Source organism: Peromyscus maniculatus, chromosome 21, assembly GCF_049852395.1.
Source record: "Peromyscus maniculatus bairdii isolate BWxNUB_F1_BW_parent chromosome 21, HU_Pman_BW_mat_3.1, whole genome shotgun sequence".
Lineage (NCBI taxonomy): Eukaryota > Metazoa > Chordata > Mammalia > Rodentia > Cricetidae > Peromyscus > Peromyscus maniculatus.
Window position 1 is genome coordinate 33,648,202 of NC_134872.1, and position 25,946 is coordinate 33,674,147.

Below are 25,946 nucleotides of genomic sequence, written 5' to 3' on the forward strand. Positions count from 1 at the left end.
GGAGCTGGGTGTAGATCGAGGCATTTCAGGCTGAAAGCTAGGTTGCTCTTTTCACATCTCTGCCAAACAATGCTTCTGTTGCTTCTTCAGTCCTGGGATGCTGTTAGCTTTCGTTTCACACCTCTGCTCCGTCTCTGGGGTCCTACCCAACTCAGTGCTTGTCTGGGACAGCTCTACCTTACTGGTATTTTTTTTTTCTTCTTCAAGAAAGTGTGGTTGTTGCTATTCACTTAAAAAAAAATACAGTAGCAAATGTATTCACTGAGAGCTGACGCTTCTAATATCCCACAGTGTGCAAGAATATAGTTTCAGCTAATAAACTACTTGATAAAAGTTTAGGTGATAGAATGAAGTGACCTTGCTCACAATGGCTTCCTGCAGCTCAGGCTTAATTCCAAGTTAAAAGTTGTGTGTCCAGTATTGTTTTAATACTCACTCCTCTGCCTAAAATTTCTGCAGGAATCCTAGCTAATAAAGCCCGAGGGGAGAATTCCCAGCTCAGAGTGGCATTTGATGAACATTAAACGTTAACTTAATATCAAACCAGGGCAAAAAAAAAAATCACAGGGCATGTGCTGTCAAATGGGAGGACTGTGTTCCCCTTATTTTTACCCACCCCCAAGCCTGATCAAGTAAAACTTTGTTTGGAATAAACGCCATAAAATACCCTAAATTAAAAAATTGTACGATTTTATTGGTAGAGTCTTGGCAGCAATTACCATTCAGGGTTAGAAAGTAAGATTAGAACTTTTTTTTTTTTTTCCAGAAAGGTTTGCCCCAGAGACTCAAGCTCCCATTCTCCACCCCCCCTCCATTTATGTGATTTGTGGGAGCCGACAGGGACACTTGCCGAATTCAGCAGGAATCTGTTCGGCCTCAGGGCTAAGTCTGTCTTTCTTAGATCGCATTCTAAAGGCATTTTATTTTATTTAGAGTGCAGTTTGCATAATAAAATCAAAAGGCTCCCATTACTTGCCCCTTTTTGCCAGCAAATACCCAGAAAGGTCTTTCAGAATGTTATTGGAACACAGAGAAGTCTGCAGAAGTCCAGTTATCATTGCTTTTACCATGGAAAAGAAAAGGGGGAAAAACCTAACCCTCAAAGCAAGAAGAGGCCGAGGTAAAAGGAGTGAGGTAGAGAAAAAAGCTGGGCGAGATGGAAGAGACTGGGGCGGGCACAAGAGAAGTGGGAGGCTGGTGAGGTTGCAGGACCAGAGAGATAAACGCTGAGTCAACCCAACAGGTCTTTGGGCACACAGGAGAGAAACACAGAAGTCCAGAAAAATCTGGGTGCAAATCGCACCACCCATCTTCGGGGCCTCCTTCCCGCCTGGCCATCCGAGCGCTGCCTTGGAGCTTGGCACCGCCTGCCTGCCTTTGTCACCCGCTCTGAGCGCGGCCACGAGCTCCCGCGGCGGGCTTTGTTCACGCGGAGCTGGGCAGGACCCCTCGCACTGCCGCCTCCCCGCCCGCCCCTGAGCTGGGGACAGTGGGGGTGGGGAACGTGCAGCAGAAAGGGGGGGACCGGAGAAGCTCCGGTGGGCAGGGCGTTTGAGCCCGGGATTTCGTTTCTTTGCTCCTTTCGTAATTGAGCTGTTCTCCCCTTGCGGAGGGGGTCTTGGTTGAGCAGGAGGCGAAAGAGCTGCAAAGGGGGCGCCCGTTCTCAGCCCATAGCTGGGCAAAGAACTCTCCGCGCTTCTGTCCACCGATTTGTATGGTATGCATGCATGCATGCATGCAAGCATGCAATGATGGATGGATGCATGGTTGGATGGATGAGGAAAACCACTGAATTGGGTCCCACATTCTGGGCTTCTGGTCCGGGTTTTGGCAGCTGCAGGGCGTCTCAGGTTGGTGTGGCTGGTTAACCCCTAAGACGTGCTCTCCAGGTGCTTTGGGGCCGCGGGTGGGCGCTGTGGATATACCTTGGGGTCAAGGAGCTGCACAACCATAGTGCGCCGATCTCTGTTGTGGAGGCCTGTGGCGAGGGACAAAGAAGTAGACACTGGGAGCGAGCAGAGGATACGCGCGCACTGGCATCCACGCACCGATTCGCACAGCGAGGCTCGGGCCCTTCCCCATGTTCACCCCCCCCCCCCCCCCCCGCCACCTCCCTGGCGCTTCTGTACCTAGGACTCTGAGTCTGGAAAGTTCGCCGCCACCACGGAGCCCCCCCGCCCCCCTCGACACTGCATTTAGCTAGCAGTGTCGCCCCTTCCCAGCCATCCCCAAAGGTGTGGGCAGATTGCAAGAGTTGCGCCTCTGTTATTGTTTGTCAAACAGGCCCCTTCTCAGGGGAGAAGGTCGAGGGGCGTGAGGCGGATCCTGGGCCAGGATTACATTAATCAAAGCATTATTTCCCCAGAGAAGCCGAGCACAAATGAGAATAAATCCTAATAAAATTGGATCGCAGAAAAACGGAACGCTTTGCGTAATCTGTGCTGCCTGATCAAATTCTCAAATTTATAAGATGGGGGGGGGGTTGTCTCTAAAAAATGTTTCTACACACCCCTGGTCATGGCTTGACTGCTAGGTGTGGGAAAGGCACCCGGACAGGGCGAAGGGGGTTGGGGGTGTGTAATGTATTCACTACTTCAAGCTCAGTTGAACTTCTGCAGTGAGGAGCGGACAGGGCCGCTCGGGTTTAGAGTATCACAAAATCTGGTCAGTTTTACTGAGAAGTCACTTTTCGGGCCGCCAGGTCTGCTAGCTCGGACTTGTCGAAGCCCAGGGTTGGATCAAGCCTCAGCCTATGTCCTTGTAAGGTCCTGAACGTGTTCCTTTGGGAATGTGGCCCCCACTTTTCCATGTGATCGAGGTGGCAGGGTGGGCAATACCCAATGTTTTGGGGGCACAATATTTACAGGGCTCCCTCTCCTCAGCCTAAAGCCCAGCTTGTTTACGAGGCGGCAGGTCACTTTCCACAGCTAGTGAAAGAGTGTGTGTGCTATTCGGTGATAGGCAGCGAAGCCATGCATGGGTACAGCTCTCCCGCCGAGATTTCTAGTACTTTCGGGCCATACTGGCTACGAAGCAGGGTTCATACTTCATCCTCTTGTGTCCCCCAAGTGGTAGAAAACTTTTCGGCGCCTTGTGTGGTTCTTCGAGGAGTGGAAAGAAACAGCGCCCCCTCACCCCCACCCCACCCCAGAAAAAAACAAAAAACAAAAAACCAGAAAAACAACCCACAATGATGATATGGCCCCGCAGAACTACTTGGCCATCAGGCTATCTCCCTTTGCATCCTGCACCCTGGCGTCTTCCAGCAGGAAAACAGGGGGGGGGGGGGGGGATAGGATTGCTGACTGCTAGGTCTCGCCGCCCAAGACGGTGACTAGAGTGACAGAACCATGCCGACCCTTCTGGAAGGACCTAACCTTGTTGCTCTGGGGATGGCCGCCTGGCCCCGCGGGGCGCCACTGTGAGGGCGCCCTCTGCAGGCGTGCTCGGAGAGGGCCCGCGCTCGTGCCCCGCCGCGTAGGGTCCCTCAAACTGCCCCCGTGCCAGTCGGGTCCCCAAGCGCGCGCTCGCACAGCCCCAACCTGGCAATGCGACCAGGCACTCAGTGCCCTCTCCAAGGCGAGTTCCCCGTGGCCGCGGGAAAGAGCTACCAAGGTCTGCACCACTCCCTTTCCAGACCCACGCTGTCCCCTCCCGCCGCTACACGCCCTCCACTGAGAATCCCCTGCTGCCACCTGCCACCGTGCGTCTTCGATCGCGGCCCACGCACTCCAGATCCCCCAGTGCCTCTCTGTCCCTTTGCGGGGCTCCGCCGGGCGGGGCAGGGCCGCCGCCCCTCCGAGGGGGACGTCGCCCCACGGTCTGGCGAGAGGCGCTGCTGGGAGCAGTGTGCGTGCGCGCGTGTGTGCGTGTGCTAAGGCGTGTGCGTGTGAGTGAGGCGCGCGCGCCGGGCAGCTCGGGGCAGGGCAGGGCAGGGCAGGGCAGAGCGTGGAAAGGCAGGACAGGAGGCGCAGCAGGATGCTCTGTGCTAGCTAGTCGGTTTCCGCCAGTGTGGGTGCCTATGAGAGTCTAGAGTCCTCCGTCTGCCTTAGGCTAGTCCTCTATCTACTGTGCGTCCTCTCTTTCGATTAGGTCATCGCTGCAGATCCCCAGAGATCTCCCTTGTGATTCCTCGTGGTTCCGGGGCTGTTATGGACAGTCGGCCCCACGTGAGCCAAGGTAAAGCTGACAGGGACAATACTAGCTGGAGATGTAACAGACAGTATCAAACAGCTTGCTCTTGCTTTACACTGGGGTTCATGCATCCAGAAGCCACGTTTCAGGAAGTCCTTGGGGCAGCTGTTTTCTTTGTTAGTCCTGAAGATTTTTGGATAGAAGTGGTTTTTATTTGTTTGTTTGTTGTTTGCTTTTGTTTTTGGAGGAATAGGGAGGAGGAAGGACCTGGTGGTCTTCAACCCATAACCGTGGTGTCTTGTGCACTTTTTCGACTTCCTGGCTTCTTTCCAGTAATGGGAAATTTTAGAAGGAAGTAAGGACACCTACCTCTTTTCCGTTCTGAAATAATGACTCCCCATTCTTCTAGTCTGTAATTTCTATAATTTCATACAAAGCAGGGGCTGTCAATTATCTCTCCAGGAGAAAAGAGTGGACCAGTTGAGGGGAAGTTGGGACAAAATAAATTCCTCTCTCTTAAATCATTAACCGGGAACTCCTTCCCTCTCCTTCCTGTGTCCCATCCAGTTTGTTCACTTCTCAAGGGGAGACAGGACAGGGACATTTATAAACACATTAAAGAGTTTCTTCTCTTCTGGGCTGTGAACATAAATGTATTTTTGTAACTCGAGATTTCTGAAGATCATAGGAAAAACTTCATGGACCTTGTTTGCCCCTGGCCCCTGTTGCACGATATTTGCACCCAAGGTTTTCTAATAACTAAGAAACACCTTTGGCATCTTTTCAATAGGAATAAGATTCCCTTTCTTCTGTTTTGAGCAGCTGCTGCTAGCCATAGAAGTTTGGTCTATCGTACATGGGCATGCCCTATGCAAATGTATTCAGTTGGGATGTGTATAGATCTTGTGATGTACATAAACATGTAGGCTTGCGCATATGTATGTTTACATCATGTGTAAATATGGCATACATCAATTTTTTGGATCTACTTAATATTAGATGATCTTACTAGGGGGTAGTTCTTGGAGACCTCCTGTCCAGCAGAAAACCTCTGAGTAACTGTGACACACACTAGCCTACCCCAAGAGGCCATCACAGACAGCATCTTGATACAGTGTCAGTCAATCCTTTTCATGAGACAATTTAGAGAGGACCACATTTTAACAAAGCATGTTGATGGTGGGCTGTTAGTGTTTCAGTGGATGAGCTTTTGTTTGTGAAATCAAAGTTAAGTTTTTCTTTGAATTATTTATCAGGATCTTTGCCCACAGGCTTTCCTAGGAGAAGGTAGATACAAAGGGGATGGTTCCACTTTTAATTATTTAAAGCAGATGTTAACATAATATTTTAAAACTGGCCTTTTGGAAAACAGGAAATAATCATGTCTGTCAACACCCACCTTTGGGACTGTGAAAAACAAAACCCAAAATACAAGTTAAAGGCTTTCGTTAAAAAAAAAAAATACTCAGTTAACAGTTAACTAAAATATTGCCTGGCACTCCCTCGAAACTCCTCCTCCTCTTAAGTATAGTACAGTTTGGTAATATACTCCACATATTTACACACGATGTAAATATACAGATGCACAAGGGTAGATGTTTATGTACAGAACATAACAAAATATATACATACCCCAACTGAATATATTTGCATAGAACATGCCCACGTGCACCACACCGAAGTTCTATGGCCAGCAATGCGTGAGACAGCAGTGACTCAAAACAAGAGGAACCGAGAGTCTCTGATACTGAAACAAGTCAAAATTTCTTTTCAAACGTGAATGGGGCTTCCGGTAGCTGAAACCCCAGAAAAGAATAGATTCCTGGTACTATTTTAAGCACAGCCATTTAAAAGTACTACGTACTTAAATAACGTGTTTTGTGTAAAATAAAAATGGCAGCACTTTTTTAAAAAAGGCACATTTAAAATATAAACATCCCATCTAAAGACAGATACTTTTTTCCCTTTTGTCTTTTTTCATATATTAAATGCTATTGTCTTAGATCAAAAATTAAAACTTGATATGATGAAAAAAAGAGCAAGAGTCTTATTTTATTCTCTCCACTGTAAGGAAACCATTTTTAAGGAAGTTATTATTCTAGGCCTCTCTCTGTATTAGACGGGAACCCGTAGGAGAACACTGTTCAAGAAGTATATTTGAAGAATGTATTTGCCCTTGAAATGATTTGCGAGGATACGGAGTGACGTATTATATACTTGCTTCTTTTAAGTGGTATTTTGAATCTTCAGATTTTTTTGGAAGCTTTTTTTTGTTGTTGTTGTTAAAGATTACCGTCAAAATGAATATATTGACATTCATTGGCAGGACTCCAAATGCTCATTTGTGTTAAACAAATGTAAAGAAATGTCGGACCTGAATTTTCTCTATCAAAGTCCTGGTTGAAGAAATCAAAATGATAAAGTTTTGAAGTGATCAGGGACTTTTTCATGAATGACTTATTTACACTGATATTATAAAATAATCTTGAGTTTTCATGTTTATATAAAAGTACATTTGCCTTGCAAAATATATATGTTCGTGACAACATTGTTTCCCTAGTGCAATTTATTGCTATTTATTTGGAAGAGCACTTAAAAGGCGTATGCCTCATCAGTGATCTCCAAATATTATGACAAATATGTGAAATAAAAATTATTTTACCCCAATATTTTTTTAACTTTTATTCTTAATATCCTCAGAAGTTCAAAATTAAAATGGTGGCAATAACACATTAAAAATAAAAAAAACATTTTTCTCTAGTTAGAAGTTTAAGATGAGTTGCACAAAAGTCCTTTTTTTTTTTTAATTTGGGAAAGTTTTCTATCTGCTGCTGTGGTGTGATCTGAGGACATGGGGCTATGCACTAAGTTAAGACTGTGAAATGTTCATTCAAAAATTCATCTGAAGAGTCATTCACCACAAACATGGGAAAATAACCTTTTCTGTCAATTTAATTAATGAAGTGGGTAAAGAACTAGTTAGCAAGCTCAAATTACACATGTAGAGAGATTTGTAAGAATAAAGGCTTTGGCATTCAGGGCCTAAAAGCAGACAACTATAATATAGCAAATAAAAAACCCCCAGAATGTAGGCATCCAAGATTCCATTTCATTAAAGAATTTGGCAGTTAAAGAAAAGAAGGAAAAATGCTTATTAAATCAGGGTAACTATAAAATGTTGACAGATCTCAAGTTTCATATCCAACTAGGCTCATAGAAAACTGCGGGGTGTTGGTGGAATAGAAGTTATTCTGTCAAACCATTTTTCATAAAGAATTATTTTTCTCAATGCCCTCAAATTTCAACTCAAATTCATAGACTAATCTCTCTCTCCCCTCCCCCTCCCCTCCCTCCCTATTTTCCTCTTCCAGAGCTCTCTCCTCATCTTCCACATCAAGTCTGTAAGCAGTTGGGTGAGGTGTGTGGTAGGGTTCAGCAAAACCTAGGGAGGGATGAGGTCTTCAGCCTTCATCCTCCATATCAGTGGTACATGTCAGTTATCCTAAGATGGGTCTGGGACCTCTCAGAGAGTTTCTTTTCTTCCTCATCCAAGTAACAGCATTTTTTTTTAAAGAGACAATGCCATGTTCAGGCAATGTCTGAAAAAAGGCAAAATAAACTGGAGAACTGAGTTGATTATTTGTATAATTCAGGTATGTCTGCCTTCCCTTTCCCTGCGCTTGCTATTAAGAAAAAAAAATAGTGAAAACTGTACAATCTAAATTTGCTGTCATAGTGAATTTGGAAGATTTGGGCTAAGTTTGCAGCTATCGAGTGATGATGCCTCTTACTAGTAATGTCCACAGAGATGGGCATACACCCCTGCACAGAGCTGAGATTATGTGTCTGCCAAGACATTTACCCCAGACTTCAATAAGGAGGATTGAGGGGCCCAACTTACCAGACTTTAACTGTGGACACTGGTTGAATTGTTAGGTAACTGTTCACCTTTCTACTTTGACTCACGAAAGTACACATGCACACATTGTAGCACGCTTTGGTTGTAAAGGACCCAAATGGGAACCCTAAAATTGTTTATGTTAAGCTGTGAATTATTATTATTATTATTATTATTATTTACCATTTTACTTGTAATGCATTCGGGTCTTCATCTTGTTGGATGATCTGACTTGGAAACATTTGTTGAACTAACCATCCGGGCTTTTCTGGTGGTGGTGGTGGGGGACAGTTTTCTTAGTGTAATTTGGTGATTTGAAGGTGCAGCCCCCTTCCTTTATGTAGGGGACAAAGTTGAGAGTGGAGAAAAGACAAGGTTAATTATTGTGGGTGGCAATGGGGCTGGGGACAGTTTAAGGTGGTTAGTAGAATAGCATGGCATTGAACAGACATGGGTTTAGCTAAAGAACATTAGTAGACATTAATTACAGGTGGTTAAAAAAAATCTCATCTAACTGCAAATATTGTTGAAAGAAAGGGCACCTGGACTTTCTGTTGATAAACTTTGCTTTCCTTCTGAAAATCTCCTGAAGAATCGTGTCCCTTCGCCCTGCAGTCCTCCAATTAAACAAGCTGAACACTGTTCCGCCACACACGGCGGGAACACTGCAAGGTAAATAAAAATGTGTGCTAGAGGAGAAGAAAGCCTGGCACATTTTATTTTTGTTACAATCTCTGGAGAGAGGAGGCTGAGTGGACTATGAACTGGTAATGCTGTTTATTTATAAAGTTGTTTTCATTATACTAACGGACAGTGCATTAACCTGGAAAAAAAAAACAGTGATACTCTTTTGAAATTTTTAATGATTCCTATTTTCAGTTATACATAAACACAGAGAAACACTTACTAGACTCCATGTATGCCTGCCCAGAAATTAAATGTGTAGAAAGAGATCAGTAAATAAGCGTACGGTGAATCCTGTAACAAGTAGGTGTTTAGATGTCAAGGCAGTCTGTTTACTGGCTCTATTAACCACCCTATGTTTTTTTTTCCTTCCATTGAGTTTTAAAAAATTGTATTCACTATAAAGTTATTATGGAATCAATGACTGTTCCTCATCCCAGGCCCTTTTTAAGGCAAAACAGAATGACACACGTACTGTCAGGAACGTCTCAGTCTAAGTATTTACAAGATTTTCTTAAAAAAAAAACCCAAAACAAACAAACAAACAAACAAACAAGAACCTATAGGGATATTTACTTTGCTTTCTTTTTCTTCTTGTTTAAGAGGTAGGGTGGCCATTGGTCTCTGTGGAGGCTGTGGAGAGGTAGCCATGTAATTTCTTTATCTTTCACCTGCAAATTACACACATTATTTTTTTGCAGCTCAAAATAAGCATTCCCAATGAGTTGCATTCAGTACATGTCTTTCACAGCATTAGTACAGAACCGAGGTACAAAAGAATATTAATCTAATACATTCCAAAATTCAAATACTTGTGATTAATAAGCATTATTATCTATAAATAAGGCCCTAATGATACTTTGGCAGTGTTGTAAACACAAGAATCAGAGGCAATTATTGTCATTATTGTTCGGCAAGCACTTCCCATGAATACCAAATGGGTGTTGCTGTCCAGCTACTTGGCAAGTAAGGTCCCTGTAAAGAAGCAGATGTTGGCCAATCAGGACTGGCCACTATCAGCTGCCTTTAGCCTCAGCCTTAAAGAAAGAAAGAAAGAAAGAAAAACAAAACCCCAAACTCAGACATTAAAAAACGGTTGTGTTGTGATTTTTCAAAACCTCCCTTGATTATAAACAGAAAAGACGCATTGAAATAATACTGCCGCCTACTCCTGACGTTGGGGAGCTGGAGACAGCAGCAGCCATTGTGTTACGTGGTAGCAAAAGTCTCATTTGTGAAACTCTCAGGCCTTAGGTGATGAGGCTTCTTCGAGTAAAATTAATTGTCAACAGGAACTAAGTTGCACCAACTAAGAAATCCTTCAGAGAAGCATGGCCGGGACCAGAGCTGCATCCTCTTCTTCTTGCCCAGGCCACATAAAGGTCCCCCTCCCACCTCACCCCCATCTACTAAACACTGCCTGCCCACCAGGCTTCTCTAACTTTTAAGTGAGTTGGCAGTAACTGCAATTTAACTTAAGCCACACAAAAACCTCTTCACAGGGCCTGGGCTGTATATCTGCTCTGCACTCCAGGTCTTAGACATCAACCCAGGACCAAGTGTGTACATGATCTGATTTTTGCTTGCAGTTCAATGGCTTTGGGTAACAGCCAAATTGATTTTGTGGACATTAAAAGAATGTATTTCCCCATAAAGGATCAGTGCATTAACCATTGGGTAAGGTTTGTTTTCTATTTCTAAATGCTCATCTGAGCTTTATGCTTTAAAAGGGTTTACAGTTCTGAGCAGCAGGCCTTGGGAGAGCATTGGATTGGTCTTTCAGGGTGTTGCCTTCAGGGTAACTCAGAGAAGGCAAGGACTGACAGTGGTGGAACTGGGAAGGCGGTGTTGTGAAGAACAACCACTCTACTGACTATCGTTGTTGGCTATCAATTTAGCACAAGTGTGTTCTTAGGGAGAGTCCTTGGTAGAAGGAATATCAACCTGCTGGATGTGAGATTGCTCCATTTTAACTCCTTTTCCCAATAGACATCTCGTTAGCATCACTTTAAATTGGGTAAGATTTTCCCTTTGTGCCCTCTGGGAATAAAAAACAAGCTAAGGCCATTGTTTTCACAATGAACAGAGAGGGAAGCCTAGGATCTGTCAACATAGGGGATATTCATTTGACTCTGTCTAGAGCCGTCTTTGTTACCCTCAGTCTGAACTTTGCCAAGGCGGGCAGGTGACTTTGTCAAGGGGGTCAGGTCACTGTGCCCATGAACACATGCTAAAGCCATGTGACAGAAGGCAGTTGTGGGGGTCTTCACCTGGGTCCTGTTCCTTTTCCTGTCCCTTCTCTTGTGTGTTGAATTCTTCTGCATGGGATAGAGAGCACAGTATCCACCAGAGTTCAGTATTATGTGCTTAAATTCTTTCAGGGGTGATGAGAAAAGGAGAACTCTTGTGAGAAAACTCTTCATTTCTGAGCAGGGCGACTCCAAGAATTTCCACCATCATAAAGGCAACATTGACAGCGGCACTAATAATAATATTATTAGAGTTTTCTAAAAAATTACAGCGAGCCAGGTATTGAAGCTTGAACCTTATCTGTAGTCACCCACTCAAATTCTCTTCAAGGTGGACTTTGCATTGAAAAAATGCACCAGCTGAGTGACACACAGATATGCCACCTGTCAAGGTCATGTTATGGGGACACTAGGTTTTGAAGTTGTATCTTGTCTGCTAAAGGCAATGTCTTTCAATAGCAATGGTTTACTATTTTCCAAATTCGTTTGTATGTTAGGGGGCGTGTATGCCTCTGCTTTCTGTCCATCTTGGCATGTTGGAGTTCTCCAGACATGGTCCTCTTCAGGACACCTCGGTGTTTACAAAGTGGTTCTGTGATATTTGGTGGGTTCAGCCCCCTCATCCCATTTTGTCGCAAAACAAAGGGGGCAAACATTCCTAAGGTCACATGACCCTTGGTAACTACATTCTCCCTGTATCCCTGCCCTTTGTGATAACAAGAACAGAAGAAGGCTCCCATCTTAACTTGGCACAACCCTGCTGTGGATGCTGCATTTACGCAGAAACATGGCGAGTTAAACTAAGCATCTTGGCAAGTACGTGGGTGTATCTACACTCTCTCTTGTGCTCCCCGTCTGGACAGAAACGTATTGGCTTCTGTGTCTCCCAGCAACCTGGGAAAGAAAATCACTTACTGATGGAGAGCAACACCCCTAACCATGACACTGACTATTGGCACAGGAGCTTGGGCCTTCTTGTGAGGGACACCAGGCCAGTGATGATGGACATGCCTCTAATACCAGTTTGACTAGTGAGTGCCTACTACACATAGATAGGACCACTGCCCAAGCATTCTAGGAGCCATGATATTGCTTGCGAAACAGTGACAGTGTTTCAGAACCACCTAGAATCGCCCATGGAGGGTGGATTCTGGGTTGGCCTTGCCTTCATTCCGTCTCTGGAGGGAATGAAGGCTGCGAGCTGCTGGTTCAGGCACTGACCTGGTGTGCATAAACCGGTTCCGGGTTAGAGAAAGAAAATATGTGCTTTCATCTGGAGCCAGAAAGGACATATGTTCAGCCGTGGAACTCTGTGAAGCAGGGGTACTTCACTCATGGAGACAGGGACAGGAGTCTACGAAAACTTCAATTATGACTTCACTTTACATGAGGTTTTCACTGTTGCCACCAGGCCCATGGGGGCAAGATGTTATTTGTAAAGGTCAAAATGAAAAGTTGCTTGGCTTTCAGAGAATGACTCTTACCTAGTTGGTTCATTTTTAAATATTCTATCTCATTCCAAGGAACAATTTGAGGCAGTATATGGTGATGAGATGAGGTAGGTTGAGAGTCAGTAGTGACTAAGGTGTGGCTGTGAGCGCCTCATTCTCCTTAGAGAGGCTCGAGCCACATGGACTTCCTGGAGAAAAGGATCTTCTCTTTCCTTAATAGAAAGAAAAAAAAAGTTTCACAATGAGGTATCATTCTTGGTAACTGACATTTATAAACAGAAAGAAAAAAAAAAACCAAACAAACAACAAGGAAAAAAACAGAAACAAAACAAAAATAAAACCAACACCTCCTCCCCCCTCCAAATACCCAAAAGTTTTCAAGGTGGTTGCTGTGGGACTTCAAAACATTTCTTAAGCATCTTTGGTATATATATATATATAGTAAAAAATGTTCAGAGGGGAATTTACTGGGCACCTTTCGTAGTCTCAGTGAAAAATCTCATCATGAGTCAGATAAAGTTTATATCAGAGAAAGGCATTACAATATTCTTTGAAAATCACTAATGCTGACCATTGACATTTTACTCCCCGCGCTTACTTCCCATAAGCTACTTCAAGAGTTTGAAAAAACATAGATATCAGTCAGTTCAGGAAATCAATACATGATACATGCTTTACTTCCGGTTTTATTTGTGTTATTGTGCAGGCCAGAGACAGGTGCTGTGCAGATTGCAGGGACATTCCTTATATCCAGGGCCTCCTATGAGTTCCTGCACTCTCTCCCGCAGTGGCTCAGTGCGGAGGTTACTTCAGCGTAACACTTTTGGGGTTCAGCGTTTCTCATCTGTTCAATCTGGGTGTGGGATTGAGCTGATCTCTGTCGAGCAAGATTCTAGAAGTGTTTGGAATTTCCTGTAATCTAGAGAATCCATTAATGTAGCCATGACTTCTTGTATGTGGTTAGATTTTTAACTGATAGGGAACTTGTGTGTAAAGAATACAGACCCTTCTGCTGTGCAGCATAAATCAATAAGTGGAAATGTAGCCATTGACAACATTTGTATTTCCCCCTATTACAAAGCGGTGCCATCTCTTTGAATACAATACACTTTTATGCCCCATTAAAGCGTGCTTGACATAGCTTTCCACTACTTGCAAATGCTGAGAACTTGAAAAACATAACATTTACAAAAGATACATCTGGTGCATATTTATATGACTTGGAATAAGGAGTCATTTAAATACTGCTGAGCCATCTCCATATTAGGAGAAAAGATATTCCAGGTCCATATGTGAAATCGCTAGTGAAATATGTATAGGTTTCAATTTCTCCTGCACATTTTCTTTCCTTGACACATGTTAAAAATATGGGAATATTGATTAGGGATTAAATCATCTTTTTGAGTTGTTGGAATCGCTTTCCCTTTGAATTTTATAGATCACACCATTAGGATGAGTGTATATTCCAGAGTTGGTAAGTTTTGAAAAAGAAAAACTGCTTTCTCTGGGGCAGGACTTCTTAATTTAGGGGTTATGGATCTGTTAAGCATTAAGAGATGAAGTTTAGGGCCTCTGAGAAAGCCCCGAGTTGATACGTGTGTGTGTGTGTGTGTGTGTGTGTGTGTGTGTGTGTGTGTGTGTGTGTGTGTGATTTATTCTTTTGCAGAGAATGCCTAACTCCTATTAGTAGCTAGAAAGGGGTTCATTTACCTCTAGGAAACCCTAGGAGTTGCCTTTTATAAGGATTAGGCAAGCCCAACCTGCTTTCTGTGGGCCTGCTTTGTATAATAAAAAGGTAGCTTGGAGACCTCAGATGTCTTGTCAGGCTTGAGCATTTTGGAGTTCAGTGTTGGAAGGAAGTGTACTCCCATCTTCCTGTACCCTCGATCAGCCAACATCATCTACTTTTGTTCTGTGTGTTTGCACGCCTTCTCAGGCTGTTCCTGGGAAGGTTCTGTGTGAAAAATAGGTGATATTGTTTGGCCAAATAGTATTGTATACGAATAGTATAGAGATGTGAGTGGGAGAAAAGACCCCTAAAACTGTACAGCTCTTCTAGAATGCCATGTGGTACAGCATATGAGACTGAGTGCTCCCCTCCAGCGCTCTCCTCTCTCTCTCTCTCTCTCTCTCTCTCTCTCTCTCTCTCTCTCTCTCTCTCTCTCTCTCTCTCTCTCTCTCTCTCACACACACACACACACACACACACACACACTTTAATTCATGTCATGGGTTTTGCTTTTAACTGAGAGAAGTGAGAAAAAATCAAGGTTAAGGATGCTGTGATCTCTACCACGTAGAAGAAAAAAAACTGTGTATGTAAATGGAAGATTTCAAATCTCCTTGTCAATTTCCTATTTGTTGTCAGTTTGAATGATTTCTAAATCAGAAGAACTCAGAGGATCTGTTTTCCCATCAGTTCTGAGCCTAAGGAATTTGGAGATGGAGTTCTGAGCCAGGAAATGGTCCTGTTTTGAATTCAGAGGCTCTGAGGCTGCGCGCATATGCCAGGCTTCTGATAGATTCCCAAAGATTCCACATGGAATTCCAACTTGAGAGGTCAGACGGAATTCCTCACAGGGGCACTCGGGGAGTGACAAAAGTGGCCTGGGAGTTTTGTTGTTCTTTGGAGAGAACTTATGCATCTGCAGACTTTGGTGACATGATCAGCAACACGCACCCACCTCTCTCGTGCAGACAGTTCTTCCAGCGGGCATGAGCAGCCTTAGTTTAGAGACTGTTCTGCCTTTCCACACACTTGGCGTGGTGCAGCTCCAATTTCTGGAAAGCTCTGGAAGTTTCTCACCTTACATTTAGTTATTGTGCTGTCGTGCAGACACAACTTTCAGAGTTAGACGGACCCTGTTGTGCAGCAGTTCTTGAGAGGGTATTCATTTGGAAGATCCCTCGTGATGGTGATGCATCCTATCTGTGTTTTAGATGAGTGTGTGGACTAGCCTTCCATGCACGCTGCACCCCAAATTCCAACCTCAGAGGCCCGGAACCTTAACCTTCTCTTTCTTTTCTCTTACCCTAAACCTCTGTTTCATATTCCAGATGGGGTGCTGGCTTCTGGGTTAAGACTTTTGTGAAGGTGGTTTTCCAGGGAGGACAAGGGTTGAAAGGGCCTCACAGAGCCGTGTATCTGCCTGTAGTGGCAAACTTTGTTTGAAGTCTGGCTTATATCAAGGGTATCATGATACATAATAACAATCCTTAGAGATCAGAGAACCTTGGGACTTATTAGTAATTGATTTATCTATTACTAACTCACATGTCTGATATTTGACAACTTTTCATGACCAGTTAAAACACACACACACACACACACACACACACACACACACACACAGAGAGAGAGAGAGAGAGAGAGAGAGAGAGAGAGAGAGAGAGAGAGAGAGAGAGAGAGAGAGAGAGAGAGATTTCAGGATTGAAATATAGGCTAGGCATGTAGGTCAATGATATTGTCCTTAACTGGTGTATGTGAGATTGGGGTTCCAGCCCTAACACCTCTATTCCCCTAAAGTTTTAAGCTGAATTTCATCGATGATGGAAACAGAACAGAGATAATATGCACCCCTCATCTCAGAGGCTGTGATTTTCTTGCCCCTGAAGCATTGTCAAAAGCAGAAATACACCCTTGCCTGGATTTCCCCTTTAGTACTTTACTGACTGGCACCTCGCATCGTTTTCTCTGGTAGAGGGAAACACTGACTCTGAGTCCGCAGCCAGGTGAGGAGGCAGCAGTTTCAGCTCGACAGTTCTGTTGTCTTGTCACCTAGAGCCTGGAACTTATTATGGAAACCAAGTTGACTTGACACTCACAGAGATCTCCATCTTCCTTTGCCTCCAGAATGCTAGGATCAAAGTCATGAGCCACCACAGCCTGCAAAAAAAATCGGTTTTCATTATTTTCTGTTTGTACATATGCCTGTGTGTATGTGTGTCTGTCTGTGTGAGTGCCACATGCATGTAGATGCTGGTGGAGACCAGAAGAGGGCATTGGGGTCCCTGGAACTAGAGTTACAAGTAGTTGTGAGCAACAGGTGCTGGGTGCTGGGAGCTGAATGCTGGTCCTCTGGAAGAGAAGCAAGTGCTTTTAACTGCTGAGCCATCTTTCCAGCCTGGAGTCAGTCATTGTTCCAAGGAGTGAAGATGATACTGCCCCCCTTTGATGCTGTTTTCTCTCCACTGGTGGAGATCTGAAATATTCACCCACAGTGTAAAGCTCTGATTCCTTTTGCGTCTCTGGAGCCCGCCAGGGCATAGCTCCATTCCTGGCCTGCCTGTAGACCCTGTGTGGTCTGAGGATTTTTGCTCAGTTTTCTACCTAGAAATATTTATATTGAAAACCCTCCGCATCTGTCTGTTGTTGGTAAAGTCATCAAAGAAGGCAGAGTAGTATGCATTCATGTTAGCTGCTGCAGGTTTGTGCTGGGCCCTGTGGATGCCAGCATGCCTCTTTGTATACATGTATACACACACACACACACACACACACACACACACACACACACACATATACATGATATAATTGCAGTATCATGAGGACTTTGGGAGAAGCAATGTAAGTGAAGAAGCTCCTTAGAAAAAAATTGTTGTGTAAGTCTAAAGTAGACATCATTTGCAGTAACTTAGTACTGCTCTGGAGCATCTGACAATATGGAACGTGATGTAGAGAGAAACAGGCAAAGATGGATGATGCATCCTTGTGATGCCTTGGGAAATGCTTCCTGGCCCTTCAGCTGCATTTCCCACTGTGCGTTACTATCGTTGTGATTTTGAAATACCGTCCAGTCATCATGGTCATGTTGCTCCGATTGGATATTACTATTATTCTTCTTTTGCAGAATTTGGGTGAGGAGCCCCTGCTCAGGGAGGTTATATATTTTCATAGGAGGAAGCAGATCCTTCAGTTCGGTCATTTAGCCTGGAAAACATCCAGAAGTATTTTCTTATGTCTCAGGAAAGATGGGTATTTCATTAATTATTTATGTGAATTCCTGAGCAGTTTTGCAAAGTAAATGGGAAACAGTTCATCCACAGATGTTTTTTTTTTTTTTTTTTTTTTTTTTTTTTTTTTTTTTTTTTACCACCGCGTTCTTCTTCAGTGAAAATCTGAAGACCAGAAGTCTAGATGGTTCTGTAAGCGATATTTAGAAAATATGTCCACATCATGACAATGATAACCCAGGATAGTTTCAGTTATCAGTATTTTTACTCTGGGGCTAGAAGACATGATCTTTGTTACAATAAAGACATTTCTTTTTTTTTTTTTTTTTTTTTTTTTTTTTTTTTTCCCGAGACAGGGTTTCTCTGTGTAGCTTTGCGCCTTTCCTGGAACTCACTTGGTAGCCCAGGATGGCCTTGAACTCACAGAGATCCACCTAGCTCTGCCTCCTGAGTGCTGGGATTAAAGGCGTGCGCCACCACCGCCCGGCCTGACATTTCCTTTTTTTAAAAAAATATTTAAAACTATTTTAAAAAGCAGTTGTTCTCACAATAGTATTCAAGGTGCTGAGTTTTCTCTTTTCGGTGTGCTGTGAACCAGCAAGAGTTTGTTGGTGATGAAGGTTTGTTAAAGGTGACAAGGAGGTGGTTTTAGTTTTTGTTGTTTGTTTTTTTTCCCCCCAGAGGTGCAATTCACTACAAGAAAAGGTGTGGACTGTGAAATTATCCCTCCATCTTTAGGATTTATGGGTTGGTGAGTAGAGGAGCAAATGTTTGTATTGCAGATACAAGTCTGAAGAACAGCCACGTTGTCAATAATTCCAACCAGGAAGTAGCGCAAATTGATTAATACAGAGAAAGGTGCATTGTGTATTATACATATGCTTAAATGGCTGGCCCGTTTGGGCTGCAGAGAGTGATACATTCAGCTAAAAATTCCAGGGAGCCGGGGGAACTAGTCACCTCGGGAAACAGATTCAGGAGGGCTAAATTTTGAAACACGAATCGCAGAGCTCAAGCAGCTACATCAAAATCAAAGACTAGCGTGAAGGGATATGGGCACAGCCCCCATGCCTTTCGCAAAGCCATAGAACAGATTGGGAGCATCTTTTGTAAGGAGTTGAGATGAATGTGAGCTTTATGGGTAGGGGAAGAAATGGAAAGGCTTTAATCAAAATCTAGAGGTTTACAAAAAAATCCCCCCCATTTATTTATTTATTTAGAAATCTACATGTGTTTTGAATAATAAAAGGCTCTCCTTTCTCTGAATTTTGCTGGGCATTGAAAATAGTTAACCTATTTATCTGCACCCCTACCTGGCTCAAATGAGGCAGCCTTTAGCGATTCTTCTCTCGCCTCCGACGCCCATTTCAGTGTATTTTCTAAGCAGTCAGTACTTATTTACTTCGTGCAGAATTATTTCTGACTGGTAAGGGCCTCTCTGTTACCCCTCACCCCCCACCCCCGTGGGGTTTGAATGCAAGTTCCCCAGAGTCTGGGCCTTTGAATATTTGATCCCCAGTTGGTGGATGTTTGGGGAAGGCTTAAGATGTGTATCCTTGCTGGAGGAGATGTGTCACTTTGGGGTTCACAGGACTTGTGCCATTTCAAGTTGGCTCTCTCTGTTTCCTGTTTGCGGTTGGCGATATAAACTCTCGCTTGTCCCCGCTGCCTTGCCTGGTGCCTGCTACCATGCTCCTGCTGTGATGGTGGCTGATCTATCCATCCCTCCTGAACCACAAGCCCCAAATCAACCCTTCCTTTATTAGTTGCTTCTGCTCATGCTTTTTAGCACAGCAGTAGAAACATAATTGATACACTGATCCAATTCTTCTCTCTCTCTCTCTCTCTCTCTCTCTCTCTCTCTCTCTCTCTCTCTTTTGGTTTTTCGAGACAGGGTTTCTCTGTGTAGCTTTGTGCCTTTCCTGGAACTCACTCTGTAGACCAAGCTGGCCTCGAACTCACAGAGATCCGCCTGCCTCTGCCTCCCGAGGGCTGGGATTAAAGGCGTGTGCCACCACCGCCAGGCTCTTCTCTCCTCTTAAAAGCAAACTACACTTGACTTCCTTGTACTCCTCTGTTTCTTTTCTTCCCAGTGATTCTGCTGGAATTCCTTCTCTGCCTTAGCACCCCATTTCCCTCTCATTATCCCTTAAGCATCTTCTTTTGACTATATTGTGTCCGTGACTTTCTTATCTCTCTGCTCTCTTTGTTTTTATCAATGTAATCCATTCTGTTCTTTCATAGTGGTTTATTTTCAAAATTCTAAGCTACGGATAAATTCAAACTAACATATAGTCATGGAAAGCTAGCTACCTTTCAGGCAGTTTTTATTAACTTATCAATCGGGTTCAGTTCAAAACATCTTTCCTGTAGTTGCCCAGATGGGCCTCTCTTCCCCATGGCCATAGACAGTCTTCTTCCTCCTGTGTCTCTTCAAATCCTACTTTATTTGGTAGATTTTAAGCTCTCACTATGGGACTCTAGGTTGAGATTCCTGCATTTCTGATAATGATAGAGGGCTTAGTACCTTCTTCTTAGCAACTGTGTCGATGGCTGTGGAGGTTTGTGTGTAAAGTATACATCAACAAATGTTGAAGACTTGGTCCCAAGTTGGTGGCACTCCTGAGAGGTCATAGAATCATGACAGTTCTGATCTTATTGTGCTGAATGTCCTATTAGTGGGTGAGGCCTGGTGGGAGGAGAAGGTTATAGGGAGGGTATCTTAGTTAGGGTTTCTACTGCTGTGAAGAGACACCATGTCCATCGCTACTTTTTTTTTTTTTTTTTGGTTTTTCGAGACAGGGTTTCTCTGTGTAGCTTTGCGCCTTTCCTGAAACTCACTTGGTATCCCAGGTTGGCCTCGAACTCACAGAGATCCGCCTTCCTCTGCCTCCCGAGTGCTGGGATTAAAGGCGTGCGCCACCACCGCCTGGCCGTCCATCGCTACTTTTATAAAAGAAAATATTTAACTAGGTGGCTTACAGTTCAGAGGTTCAATCCATTATCATCATGGGGGGACATGGCAGCATGCAGGCAGACATAATTTTGGGAGGTAGCTGAGAGTTCTACATCTTGTGCAGGCAACAGGGAGTGACCTGTCTCACTGGGTGTGGCTTGAGCATATATGAGACCTTAAAGCCCGCCTCCACAGTGACACACCTACTCCAGCAAGACCACACCTACTCCAGCAAAGCCACACCTCCTAATAGTGCCACTCCCTTTGGAGGGCCATTGTCTTTCAAACCACCACAGAGGGGCACTTGAAGGATATAGCTTGTCTCTGGCACCTTCCCTTCTTTTTCGCCCTCCTCTTTCTCATCTTCTCCCAGCCCCCATCCCGGTCCCCTGCATCCTGGCCACTCTGAGCCAAACAGCTTTGCGTTTTGTTCTATTCTTCCACTGTGATGTTTCTGGCTTGACACAGGCCAAAGCAATGGGGCCCACTGACTGTAGCCTGAAACCTCTGAAATTGTGACCCAAACAAATGTTTATTCCCTTATTTATCTTGCATATTCTGTCATAATGATAAAAGCTAACAGAATAACATATCCACAGCTATTAAAAAAAAAAAACCCAAAACTTGTAGTCGGACTTCCTTTGGACGATCAGCTCCCAAATAATGACATGGAGTCATCTTATTAAGTATGAAAGCTTGACCTTAGCATAGGCTTGTTGCCAACTAGCTCTTAAATCTTAAATTAACTGTTAATCTGCATCTGTCACTTGGCTCCTTACCTCTCCTCCATATAGTAAGTTTGACTTCCTCTGTGTCTCACTGTCAAATCCCCCACACCAGATTCTAACCCAGAGTTTCTATTCCTGCCTGGAAGTTCTGCCTATTCTCTCCTGCCTAGCTATTGGCCATTCAGCTCTTTATCAAACTAATCAGAAGGTGCCTTGGCAGAGACATATCTCCACAGTGTATAAAAAGATTATTCCACAACAAAACTTGCCTGGTAGCAGGACGATATAGATAGGAGTTGCTGTGGTGTGTATGTTATGTCTATAATTCAGGCTCTACAATCACTGTTGTATATATGCCCTGGGTAGACCACTGAACTCTCTGTTTCACACTGCATTCTCAGACATAATAGAACCCAACTCAAAGGGTTTTGTCAGGATTTTGTACTGGGCATACATCTAGTAAGTGTGTATTTCTCCTGTTCTTGCTTAGGTAGAGACTGTACAAGCTAGACCCACTAGAGGCTGGGAATGAAAAAATAATGCCACTTTCAGTGTGTTAAAGCGCACACATGTCATTCACATTTTTGTTTTGACAGTGTCCTTGAGCAATGTACAAGACTCGATGCCTCTTTGTAAGAAGCCAGGACATCTATTTTGGCTATGGCAACCGTGTGATTTATTTGGGAAGGAAAGCGATGACCATTAAGAAACCACTTGGGGCCGGGCGTTGGTGGCGCACGCCTTTAATCCCAGCACTCGGGAGGCAGAGCCAGGCGGATCTCTGTGAGTTCGAGGCCAGCCTGGGCTACCAAGTGAGCTCCAGGAAAGGCGCAAAGCTACACAGAGAAACCCTGTCTCGAAAAACCAAAAAAAAAAAAAAAAGAAACCACTTGGATCTGATGGAGGCAATGGCCACTGAGAGGTCAGCTCCATTGCGGAAAATTGTAGCCATTTGGCCTTTTAGAAAAGAGGAGGTTTATGCTTATTTCTCAAGTTCAGAAAAGAAAAAAGAACGAAAACAAACAACAACAACAACAAAACCAAAAAAAAAAAAAAAAACCAAAACCCCCCAAAAAAAACACACCATTCCCTTTCCTCCCTCCCTGTTGTTTTTGGCAAGACTCAGCAAGTCTTTTAACTCACAAACAACGCTGGGCCAGGTCTTCAAAGAGCTTTTGTACTTTGCAGGCACTAGGGTTTTCAAACCTAACGACAGCTCCGTTGGGGTGGAACTTGGTGGGGGGATTGGAGGGCAGGCACACATAGGTTTCTCTCATCTACTGTCCCACTTATGCAGCAAGGTCCTAACTTTGAGGAGATCTGGTTTTCCCAAAAACAGTCTGTTAAGGTGGCTGACACCTTGAGCAGTACATGTTTAAATGAGCCGCTCTGAAAGTGTCAGGGGTAGGGTGGGGTGGGAGGGGCTGGGTCTGTCTGCTTGCCTCATAATGAGGCGATACTTTATTATTTAAAGTCAAGTGCAGCTAGACAAGTTCACTAAATTCAGATAGAATTACGGTGGGGCAGAATGGCTTTCCATCACTTATGGGTTGTGATACCCACGCCTTCCCTTTTGTGGGCACTTGCACTCTGAAATGGGCCTTGTTTGGAAAAGAGGTGAAGTCTCAGAAGGCTTTGTTTACTGTGGCGAGAAATGTAGATTTCTTCTTCTCTATGTGACCACAGTTGACTGAGCACTCTTATCTGAGACATTGGTGTCTGTTAGGATGTAATAGGCTGTGGTTTACTATCCAAATTTCAGTGATTTAAGATATCAGGAATTTATTTCTCACTCTTTCTGTGAGTCTATTGTAGATCAGAAGGAGGTCTGCTCGTCATTGACATTTAGGATTCTGGGTGATGGAGGTTCCTTCTTTACCTGCTTCCTCTTTCACCACAGGGAGAAAGAACTTGGTGTCTGGACTCCTGCTGCTTCTTCCCATTGATGACACTGCCTCTTCTGCTCATATTTCATGAGTCAACATGGCCACTCCTAACTTTGAAGTGACTGTAGACATTCTATGTTACAGTGAGCCTAGGAAGAAGAAGAGAAATGTAAGTGAATGGCGCCATGATGCCCCCCTTATTCACTAAGTATCACTAGTCTGTAAGGGGTTCTCTTTATTATCATGATGAGTGCTGTATGAATTTCAACTCCCAGACAGTCCAGACATTGCTAGAAGAGTGTTGTCACATGGCTCTACTCAAATCTCCATGAACTGAATTCCTCTGTCCTTGGGATTTTACAATGTAGCATCTTCAAGGACTCCTGGTACTTTGAAATGCTTTCAGTGACAATGATTATGATGAAAGTAATAGCTAAGAATAACAACAACCACAAAAAATACGCATGAAGAGAGGTATGTCCCTGAAGTGGTGGCTTGATTTCTGCTTCGTTTTTTCATTATTTTAAAAGTGTCCTTCAAGTCATAATTAATAATAACGTTGTCGGGATTAGAGAACTGACTCAGAGGTTGAGAGCACATAATCTTGCAGTGAATCCAAGCTTGGTTCCCAGCACCCACATCATGTGGCTCACAACTGTCTATAACTCCAACTCTCTCTTCTGGCCTCCATGGACATCTCAATTCAAGTTCAGAGACTCAGACATAGACATAGACACAGACAGACAGAGACACAGACAGACATACACAGACATAGAAACAGACACAGACACAGACAGACACAGACACAGACACAGACAGACACAGACACAGACACAGACAGACACAGACACAGACACAGACAGACACAGATACAGACACAGACAGACACAGACACAGACACAGACAGACATGACATAGACAGACATGACATAGACATACCTCTAAAAGTAAAATAAATCTTAATGAAGAACAGCACAGCTGTGATTACTTTAGCACCTGATAAATAGGAATTAAGACGGAGAAAGGATAGAGAGAGTGGCTTTCTGAAGCTGAAGTCTTCAGTTAATCTTTTGAGATTTGAAGGTCATGACCATGCTCACTCCACTGGTAAAGTACTGTTGCTATGATCACCAACATCGCCATGCTCACCATGACCATTGCCACATAATCACTACCTCCAGCACCATTACCACCAACACCACCAATAAAGTTATTATTATCACCACCACCATCACTACTACCTTTGCCGCCACCCACCACCATTGCCACTGACTCCAATACTGTTACCACCACCACCGTCAACTCCAACACTAACACCTCCAATACCACCACCATTTCACCCTCACCATTACCCTCACTGCCAGCACCACCATCACCACGTCCATTAATTCCAATACCATGATCATCATCATTACCACCACCTTCATAACTACCATCACTACCATAACCTTCAGTATCGTTATTATCACCATCAACAGCATCACCATGACTACCACGACCACTGCTACTACTTCTTCCAATGCATATCACCACCACCACCACCACCACCACCACCACCACCACCACCACCACCACCACATCTTTTACACTGGAGAAAGAAGTCAAGGCTCAAAAAGATACTTGATTACCCAAATGTCTAGAAAGGGGCTGGATATCCTTGCAACACTATGCTACACAGGCTGGCCTTGAACTCTTAGGCTCATGTGATTCTCTTGCATCAGACTCCCAAGTACTTGGGATTATAGGCATACACTACCACATCTGGCTTCACTGTAGCACTTTTGTATGTCTTTCTTGTTCAGATTTCAGTGATGCTGTAAGTATCCTGTACTGTTGAAAGCAGGTGATTCCCATCTCCTACTGAGTCACAGATGATTCCCATCTCCTACTGAGTCACAGAGACCAAGATCCAGCTGTAGCCTTGGCTGAGGTAAGTACAATGACATCATCTTCAACTCTTGCCTGTGACCCTTGTGGTTTTAACAGCCCATTGCAAGGCTCACAGGCTTTGGGGCCTGTAAACATCCTGGCTCACTTAGGCAATGGTGGCAAGTAGAGAGAGTCTGGCCAAAGGCTAAAGACTAAGAGCTATATCCTTCCCCCTTCAAATATTAATAAAACAACGTTACTAAATTAGCAGTCGTGTTGAATATTTTTAAGGAATCCCATGTTTCCACTTCACATAATACATTTTATTTCTGTTGGGGATTTGATCTCTGAAGTTTACTTCTTCATGGTCCAATATCACTAACAGAATTCTCTCTATCTTTCATCCATCACCATGAGAGGGACTATACAGCATCATTTTATGGAAAGAAACAAACATCACAAAATGAAAAGGCAATATTTAATGGCTAAAAAGCCCCCTAAGTCTCTTAAGAACACTACCTTGCTGATGAATGAGAATGGGAAGCAATTAGGACTCAATGGATTAAAACAATGGTCACCCACATTCTTTCTTCCATTTTATTACAAAAATAACAATAAAACATAGTCTTCTAAGCAAGGTGGGGAGAGTGCTTACCAAGCCCTTAAAGTGAACCACAGACAAGTGCATTGGTGTGGTTTGAGGAAATATAGAGAGGAAATGAAAACTATTTATTTTACTGAACCACCCATCCCCCTGCAGATTGCCACAACTGTGCCCAGGACTGTAAGACGGATACTACCCAGCAGGTTAGTTAGTTTTTGTTTATTTAGTTTCTGACTGTCAGCTTCGATTTGAGTTGTTTAAAACTGTAGCTCCCTGAATATGTTAAGAGAGTTTCTTGACTATAAAATGAGGCTGTCTCAGATTGTATTTTCAGATAAGAATGTTCTTAGCCTGATTATTTGAATAGGCAGATAATATTTTTATACCCTTTTTGAAATTCCTTCAAACCTTTGGGTTGGTTAAGAATCGGATATATCGTAGAGAGAAAGATCATCTATTTTGGTCATGCTAATTTGGAAAGTTCCACTGCACTGTTTTAGAATGAATTTCATAAGAAAACATTTTTATAGGCAT

The 25,946-nt window shown here is 43.7% G+C and overlaps 2 long non-coding RNA genes across 5 annotated transcripts in view; one reads left to right on the top strand and one right to left on the bottom strand.

Moving 5' to 3' along the window:
• The window catches only part of LOC107402358 (uncharacterized), a 49,311-nt gene that overhangs the window by 6,536 nt on the left and 16,829 nt on the right, over window positions 1-25,946 (top strand). For 3 of the 4 annotated variants that reach the window (XR_013046714.1, XR_013046713.1, XR_001579471.3), the window contains exons 2-4: window positions 22,954-23,108; window positions 24,742-24,869; window positions 25,569-25,615. This is a non-coding gene — a long non-coding RNA (uncharacterized LOC107402358). Of the gene's footprint in view, window positions 1-3,925; window positions 4,180-22,953; window positions 23,109-24,741; window positions 24,870-25,568; window positions 25,616-25,946 lie in introns of those variants that run through there. The other variant, XR_001579470.3, reaches the window with a different exon arrangement.
• On the bottom strand, window positions 674-3,876 carry LOC107402360 (uncharacterized). The gene is made up of 2 exons (XR_001579485.3): window positions 3,696-3,876; window positions 674-1,978 (listed from the first exon to the last, which is right to left on the bottom strand). It is a non-coding gene; the product is annotated as an uncharacterized LOC107402360 (long non-coding RNA).